Source organism: Pinus tabuliformis, chromosome 9, assembly GCF_031772625.1.
Source record: "Pinus tabuliformis cultivar Carrire ecotype Pingquan chromosome 9, CPIR1, whole genome shotgun sequence".
Taxonomy (NCBI): Eukaryota; Viridiplantae; Streptophyta; class Pinopsida; order Pinales; family Pinaceae; genus Pinus; species Pinus tabuliformis.
In genome coordinates, this window is record NC_142307.1 from 999,719,615 (window position 1) to 999,727,980 (window position 8,366).

Consider the following 8,366-nt stretch of genomic DNA (forward strand, 5'->3'; position numbering starts at 1 on the left):
TGGAACGACTTTGTGCAACGATCTTTCGATGCCTTGAAGCAGGCTTTAATCTCTGCCCCGATTTTGAGTCCATCGGATTATGGTAGAGATTTCCTTTTATATATTGCAGCCGCAGAATCAACCATAGGTATGGTTCTCATTCAGGAAGATGATGCTCTCTCGGAGCATGTTCTTACTTGAGTCGAGGCTTGGTAGGCCCTGAACTACACTATTCTTCGGTTGAGAAATTGGCCTTAGCAGTTGTCCATGTTGTCCAGCGGCTTCGTCATTATATTCTGCTACACAAAACATTTGTCTTAGCGGCGGTCAATCCTTTCCAATTTGTCCTCAGTAAGCGAGTGATTGGGGGAAAATACAATAGATGGATTGTTATTTTACAAGAATTTCATCTTGAGTTCTTGTCAGCCAAGTCTAAGAAATCATTGGTTTTTGCGGAATTAACTTCCGAGATGCCTTGTGGAGAAGACACTGTTTATGAGGAAAGTTTCCTAGACGAACATCTATTCCTCATCTCTTCACAAAATCCCTGGTATGGAGATATCATAATCTATCTCCAAACTTCGAAGTTCCCTCCTGCTTCCTCCAAGGATGAACGTCGAAAATTACGTCACCTGGCTAAAAACTATGTCATTATTAGTGATACATTATATCGCCGAGGGGTTGATTCAATCCTTAGGCAATGTTTAACCTTAAAGGAAGCAGAGTCTGTGCTTAATGATTGCCATAGTGGAGCTTGTGGTGGTCATCTATCTGGGCTTGCAACAGCCCAAAAAATCTTGCATGTCGGCTACTTATGGCCTTCCATTTTCAAAGATTGTATTGAAGTGGTCAAACATTGCCACCCTTGTCAATTCTATACTCGGAAGATGTGCGCGCATCTAACTCCTCTTTTCCCTGTTATCATTGTTGGTCCTTTTACAAAGTGGGGTATTGACTTTACTACTTGTAATCCGCCTTCAGTGACGAATCACAAGTACATTATAGTGGTCGTAGACTACTTTACAAAGTGGGTTGAGGCCATGCCTACTTATAAAAACGATAGTGAGACAACGGCATTGTTCCTCTTCAATCAGATTATTTCACATTTTGGTATCCCGAGAGAGATTGTCACTGATCATGGCAGTCACTTCCAGAACCAACCGATGTCTGAATTGGCACTTAAGTTGGGCTTTTGGTAGGAGCATTCGTCTCCGTATTATCCTCAGGCCAATGGGCAAGTCAAAGCTGTGAATAAGTCCCTCAAGATGATCCTGCAAAGGACAATTGACGAAAATCACTCCAATTGGCATCTAATGTTGTATCCGACTCTCTGGGCATACCGAACCTTGGTAAAGACTGCCACTAGTTTTACACCTTTTCAGTTAGTTTACGGGCTAGAATCTATTTTTCCTGTTGAGTGTGAAATTCCATCCCTTAAGCTAGCTATTGAGCTCCTTCTGAAGACCTCTAGTCTCGAAGAGCACCTCCTTCATTTGGAAAATCTCGATGAGCAGCGTCGAGATGCCGCCATAATCAATGAGGCTCATAAGAAAAGGGTTAAAACTCAGTACGATAAAGTTGTCTGTCCTCGAGTCTTTTCTGAAGGCGACCTTGTCTTAGTCTATAACCAAGATAAAGACGCCTTAGGGGCAAGCAAATTCAAGTCTGTATGGTATGGTCCCTTTATAGTGAAACGAGTTTTAGGAAAAGGGGCTTATGAATTAGTCAATTTTGAAGGGAATAAGTTAGCGGAGCCTCGAAATGGGCTCTACCTCAAGAAGTACTTTGCGTAGGTTACGGTCGAGCAATGGCTTCTTTGTATATTTTGCATTTTTGTACATATTTCATCGGGAGTTTTTGTGATATCGACATTTTTTTGATGTGCTTTGGCAGGTGTTGATGGATGACTTGGTCTATTTCAGATTTGCTGATGGTGCTAGTCGGCACACTCGGAACCTTGCTTCCGCAGCTTGGGTGATTTATTATCCATCTGGTTAGTTGATGGTGTCAAGGGGCGTATGTATTGGTTCTGCATCAAATAATATTGCCAAATATATTGTCGTCATTAATTTACTATCCAAAGCTATTTCTTATGGAATTGATTCGTTGGTAGTGTATCTTGACTCACAACTGGTAGTGTCACAATTGAATAACATTTATCGGGTTCGGGATCCTTATTTATATCGCCAATTTCTTAGAGTGAGGATGTTGCAACGATTATTTGTTTTTATTACTTATTTGCACATTCCACGATCTGAAAATTCATTAGCGGATTCTATCGCTAATCAAGCATTAGATTGGCATATCATTCATTCATCAAGATAAAAACAAACATAAAAAATTTGGAACTGTATATATATATCATAAAACTTCCCGTGTACATAAAGTGTTTCAAAAATAATATACAAAATCGAGACTAAATGCCCATAATCATGTCCAGTCTATCCATCACCCGGCTCAGGATGAGTGGCTAAGAAGGTGACTACTGTGTTGGCCACACGCTAAAGAATGTGAACCCAGTCTCGTGGTACTCCTACCACACGGCACTACATCTCCTCAGGTAGGTCTTTTACGGCCACCATCGATACCAGGTGAGTCAATCTCACCAAGTTTCTTTGGACTACGTATAATACCCTCTCTGTCTCAGCAGCCGCCTCTTCAGCACCACTTTCGCGATGCCTGTGCCGCGGAAATCCATCTAGTCGTACCAGACCCACATCTGGAACATGATATTAATGTCAGTGTTTTAATCCCATCAAAAATATTTCTAAGTTCATTTTCATATTTAAAAAAAAAAAAAAAAATTCTTAAAAATTTAAAATATGGTTACCTATCTCTCCCCATGCTGCGTTTGGTGGCAACACCAAATCCGGATCTCCTCTGAAATCCATGCCAGCATAGGGATAGTCGTCCACAGTGATGATTTGTTGTTCCCACTAGGAGAAGAAATCATCATCTAAAGAACTCCTCGGCACGTCCCCGCCTCCAAGGTGTTTCATCAGGTCAGCCCACCTACCCATCCGAGGATCTTGGGGGCTACTAATAGAGACTGATACTCTCAGACGTAGCCAAGGAACCTTGTCAAAGAAGGAGCACAAAATGGCCCCATATCCAAAATTTTTAGTCTATCCTTTCTGAATGGAGGACAACTATCTCTTCATATTGGTAAGAAGAGGTGTATACCAATCAAAAACAGTGGTGAGACTCTCCACAGCCAAGCTCATGGATACTCGTGATGCTTGGTGCAATGAGGCTAATCCGTTTATTCTAGCTATGGTGAACAGTAAGATCCTCAGGGACAAGCTCTCCACATGTTTTATTGGAATCTGGCTTCCAATTTTTTCAAGATGCCCAGGACAGTGTATATGTACGTAGTCTTCCAATGAAAGACTGCCTCGTGTCCGGCTAGTCGAATGTACTTCTCCTCTCCAGGAGAGACCAGTGATAAAGTAAATATCTTCTACCTCTATCCTCAAAGGCATTTGATCAATCATAAATGCATCATCTTTGATACTCCAATAGTGGATTAGCATTTCAAGCAAACAGGGGTTGGCCTTCATATTGGGCATTTTGAAAATTTTCAATAAACCACATCCCCTCAATGCATCTAGGGCCTATTGATCATTCATAACTTCATTATCAATGGTAGTATGCTCCCTCTCTCTCCATGTGATTGTCATCCTGAAAGAAAATTAAGTGTCAACCGTTAGATTGTGTGTTGAAATTTCAAACCGTGTATACGTGAGTCCCTTTCACACGTAGTCGCGTGTAGGGCTTTCATATACGCAGATCTATAATATCCAACTGGCGTATACATCGCGTTGAAATTTTTAACATAAATTCGTACGGTGAAACCTCAATAAAAATTTATAAAAACAATCATAAAGTAATGCAAGCTTGAAATGGGGATTACGTGATGATTTTGATCCAATTTGAACGGTCCAATTCTTTGGGGGGCAAGTTTGCTATTTTTCTCGATAGCTTTTGCTCTCAACACAAATGGTACAAATGGTGAGTCAAAAAGTCATTTTATAAGCTTTGAAAATATCAAATTTTTTCAAAACTTGATTTTTTTCGTCTCATGAATCTTTTAACTTGTGAGCTTGGATTGTCGGGAATAGGTTGTTTTTCAGGATATTTTGGATTCTTCTTCGGAAATTTCACATCGATCCCATGACTACTGACCCGTCAAGGCAGGTATCGTTTACTCACTGGCATATAGGTTAGGGAAACCATTTTTTCCGTTGCATTTTTCATACTAGCCTCCATTTGTCGATACACTTGCCATAAGGTCGATCCCATCGTGTTATGGTTAGTAAACCATGTTCACTTGCCGATTTTTAAATCATGACATGATGGTAGAGCCATCCTTTATATGGGCATTGTAGTTAGCACCTCACTGACATTGGTTTCCCATGCCGTTTTATTGAGTAGGCTCGGGAGTCCTTTCTAGTCCTGCCATGACTTGTGCATTGAAGACTCATTCCTCTTTGCTTCTTCGCTTTGTTCTGGCCTTATACCCTAGAGACTCCTTTGTGTTGAGTTGTACTACTACATTTCATTTGGACCATTTGCACCTTTTGGCCTTGAGCCGGCTTCACTTGGACTCGTGTTTAAGCCACATTTTGACCATGTCTTCTGCAAACTCAAACTTGCAATCCCTTAGCTTCTACAACTTGACACACCCTCAGACCCGTGGAAGGAACATCCCTTTGAGTGTCCTTGACCAACTTCGCCTCCCTACATTGAGCATAGGAATGTTCCCATCCTAGGAACTAGATCATCTGTTTCACTAACACTCGTTCTTTCCACTATACTATAGCATTCTTTTATTCTTTTTCTAGCTTAAAGAAAAAGACAAAAAAAATTATATATTTCAAAAAGAGTGGGAACGGGACAACATTTCCATATATTGTTGGTAGCTAGAGTCAGTGTGTCACCCTTGAACAAAGCACTCAAAATAAAGTCTCTCCTCCATTTGGGCGGGATTTAGTTTGACTTAGGTACGCTTTAACCTTGTTATTCAGTCAATTCTCCTCCGATTGGTTATCTCTTCCAATCATATGGAGAGTTCATTTGTGCCTCCTGCATGACGAACTTATATAGAGTTATCATATGTTGCCACATAGTCATCATTAAGTCGTGCTTTTATTCAAGGGAAGTAAGCCTGAGTCGTCCTCTCTGCGATGTCTCTTAACCTACTTTTCAGTCAGCCATCCCTGGTTGTCAGTGTCTTGTTTGTCATCACATCAATTATATTGGTCCTTTACTCGTGCTGGTTTGAGAAGGTCTCCATTGACTTCTTGCTGGCGGGTCTTGTCCTTATCAACGACGACATATTACTCTGAGGACATGCCTAGAGCCACACCCTAGCCCTATTTTCATTATTGATAGGTCACCTTGTGCTCATCATCGATCAGTATCATGGGTCTTTGACTGAGTGATTTCCATTGTCTTCGACATCAGCTTTCATTATCACATATTGGGATTCGTGCAGTGCCTTGGTTTCCATTTGACTCTATTGGTGTATTCCTCGCCTCTGTGCCAGCTTTCATTATTGGTTGGTTCAGAGGGTTTCTATTGTACGCTATCTACATCTTGTGTATGCCGGACATGTGATTTGGTCGGGTTACTACATCTTTTTCTGTCTGATTCCTTCCACATTATTAGCCTACGAGTTATATTCGCACTAGATTGATGAAGGATGCCTTAATTCCTTCCTTATAGCGGATATTTTCCTATCGACTATGACTCATTGCTCTAGGGAAAACATCTAGAGTCCATTTGGCAGTACCTTGGGGTTTGCAGTCATCAGTGGCAGATCCTTCACTGTCAACAATGGGAAACCATCATTGTCTCCTGATTGATAGATTCTTCCAGGTGTTCGATTTCAGCTCATTTATTCGCACTTGTTATATTGTACTGGGTACCTTGACTCTCATTATCATTATCGGTGAGTAGTCTCACGTTTGTTAATGGTATACATCAATGATCGGTAATAAAACGATTTCTCACATGGTCGACTTTAGATCATTTATTCCCATTGTGTAGAAATGTACCATGGTGGTCGGTGAAGTCCTCGGGTTGCATCAGCATTCTTTGGTTCACTTGTCAGTTGCTCCTATTGTTGCTAGTTGACACCATTCCACATTATATGTTGCAGACCTTCACAACGACATCGTATATGCTGGCATCCGAGTTGCGATGTAGTATCATATTATTCCATCATGTTCATTTGGTACTATTGGGATCAGTTTTGGACATCAATGATCAGCTTCATTGATCATCTTCTTATATGTTATATTCAGACATGTACTTGTTTGATCATGATCAGATGCTCCATTATGTACTTTCAGTTCTTTATACTTGTATACATAGTGGATCCGCTTGTACTTGATATGCGGACATGATTTACTTTCTTTGAGCATGAGTATGCCCACCTCAGATAATTGTTTCTTTCTGCTCTTCTTTTGCTGGCTTTGCAGGCTGAAATCTGGTGAAGTTCTTCTTAGTTTTTGACAGGTTTCCTTTCCATATACTTAATACATTTCGGCCATCATGTACCCCTTCTAACCTCATATATTAGGGGGCATCTGTTATAGCTCCAAATATCACCCTTGGTATTTGTGATGGTTGGTTTATGGGCTAGGGCACCCCTTCCTTCCAGACTTGGTCCAAATATTTTAAAAACAATGTTTTACTTCTTTCACACTACTTTGCCCTGTGATAAAAGCATGTAAACGCGGGTTAGTCTATACCCAACCCGCGTATATGTGTTAAAACACTTAAAAAAAATAAATTTCCTTAATTATGGGTGGAGATCACAGGTTTTACCTGTTGATTACCTCCTGGTGCCTGTGGCCCAACTGTTCCCAACTGTTTCCCAAATAAAAAACTAATTTGGGAGAAGTATAAAAAGACTTCAATGGGAAGGCCTTAAGGAGGAGAGAAAGGATAGAATTACTATACTGAGATTATCCCCTGATCAAGTCTGAAGTATCCTTGTGTTTCAAGCACTTCCCCAAGTTTAGGAAACCTGTGTTTCCTTGAGTGTTGATATTCTCCCACTTGATTGAGATATCATGGTATTGGTTATGGAAGGAGGTTGTTGAAGACTGGGACTAGACAGACCTAGAGGACGGTTCCGCTTGGAGCTGGAAGAGGAAGACTCAGGTGAACTCTTTCCATGTTTATTATAGTTTTCTACAATAAAAAGAAACCCTGTCTTGTTCCTGAGATCGACTTTGTTTATGCATCAGATGTTGTTGTTATGGTTTATATATGAATGGCTATTTTGATGTATAACGAACCATCTATTTATATGATATAAAGTTGATTTCAATAAAATGCTTCATCTATATGCTACTATGTGTATTCGAATTGGTTGATTTGCAGATTCGAAGATCATCAGGAGTTGCAGAGGGTTTGAACCCTAGATGTAACTACCCAAACGAAGGACATCTGGGTATGTTCATCCTCGCATAGTTAGTTTATTTAAGCATGTTTCCTGAGTTGTATGCCTGTTTCTTGCTGTAGATTACTCCTACTCTGTTAGGGTTCTGACCCAAAGCCCTAGGGGACTTATTCCCTCAACACCATTATTATATCATTTTCCACCTGCCACTTGAAGGATTCACCATAGACATGTCACCCCCTTGAGAGGTTGAAACCACCTAATAGAGTCCTTGGCTAACCCCTTATTGAGCATGGAGACACTTATACATAACAAAGCCTACTATGGAAGGGCATGCCACCATGAAGTGCCCCACTAGTTCCATGACTTGTAAGCTCTTTTACTTGATTTTTATAATGACTTGTTGTATTGGAGGGAAAGGGGACACATTGGATCTTATCTAGGATTGTAGGTGGATTTCCATTTGAGCCTTGGTCTCCCTATATGGGGTCCTAGCCCTCCAGAGGGCCACATTGGCACTTGTAGGGTGATCGTTGACAGCCATGGGCCTCCACCATAGTCATGATTATTTCATGGATCCCTAGCAGTGTTCGTTGATTTCTCTTATTCCACCCTTTGGACAAGGATGGTCATTGGTTCACCATGCCCAGCCGACTCCACAGATGCACCATACACTTGGAAAATGTTCCAAGGTCCATAGGATTGTTCCCCTTTGTAGAGGTAGGGATTATGTCATCATTCCAGCCCTCAAAGATGGTCTACAGGCACATTCGATCCATTTGGAGACCCATGAGGATGACCTTGTGCCCCCACACCCACTTGGGAGCACCATAAGTTTTTGCTTGGAAAACAAGAGTCTGACCCCTGTCCACTATGTTGGGAGTCCATTTCTACATCATGGCACCCTTTGGACTTCATTATGCCTCCTCAAAGGCCCAACGAATCACTCAGTTGATCATTCGACCCTTTTGAG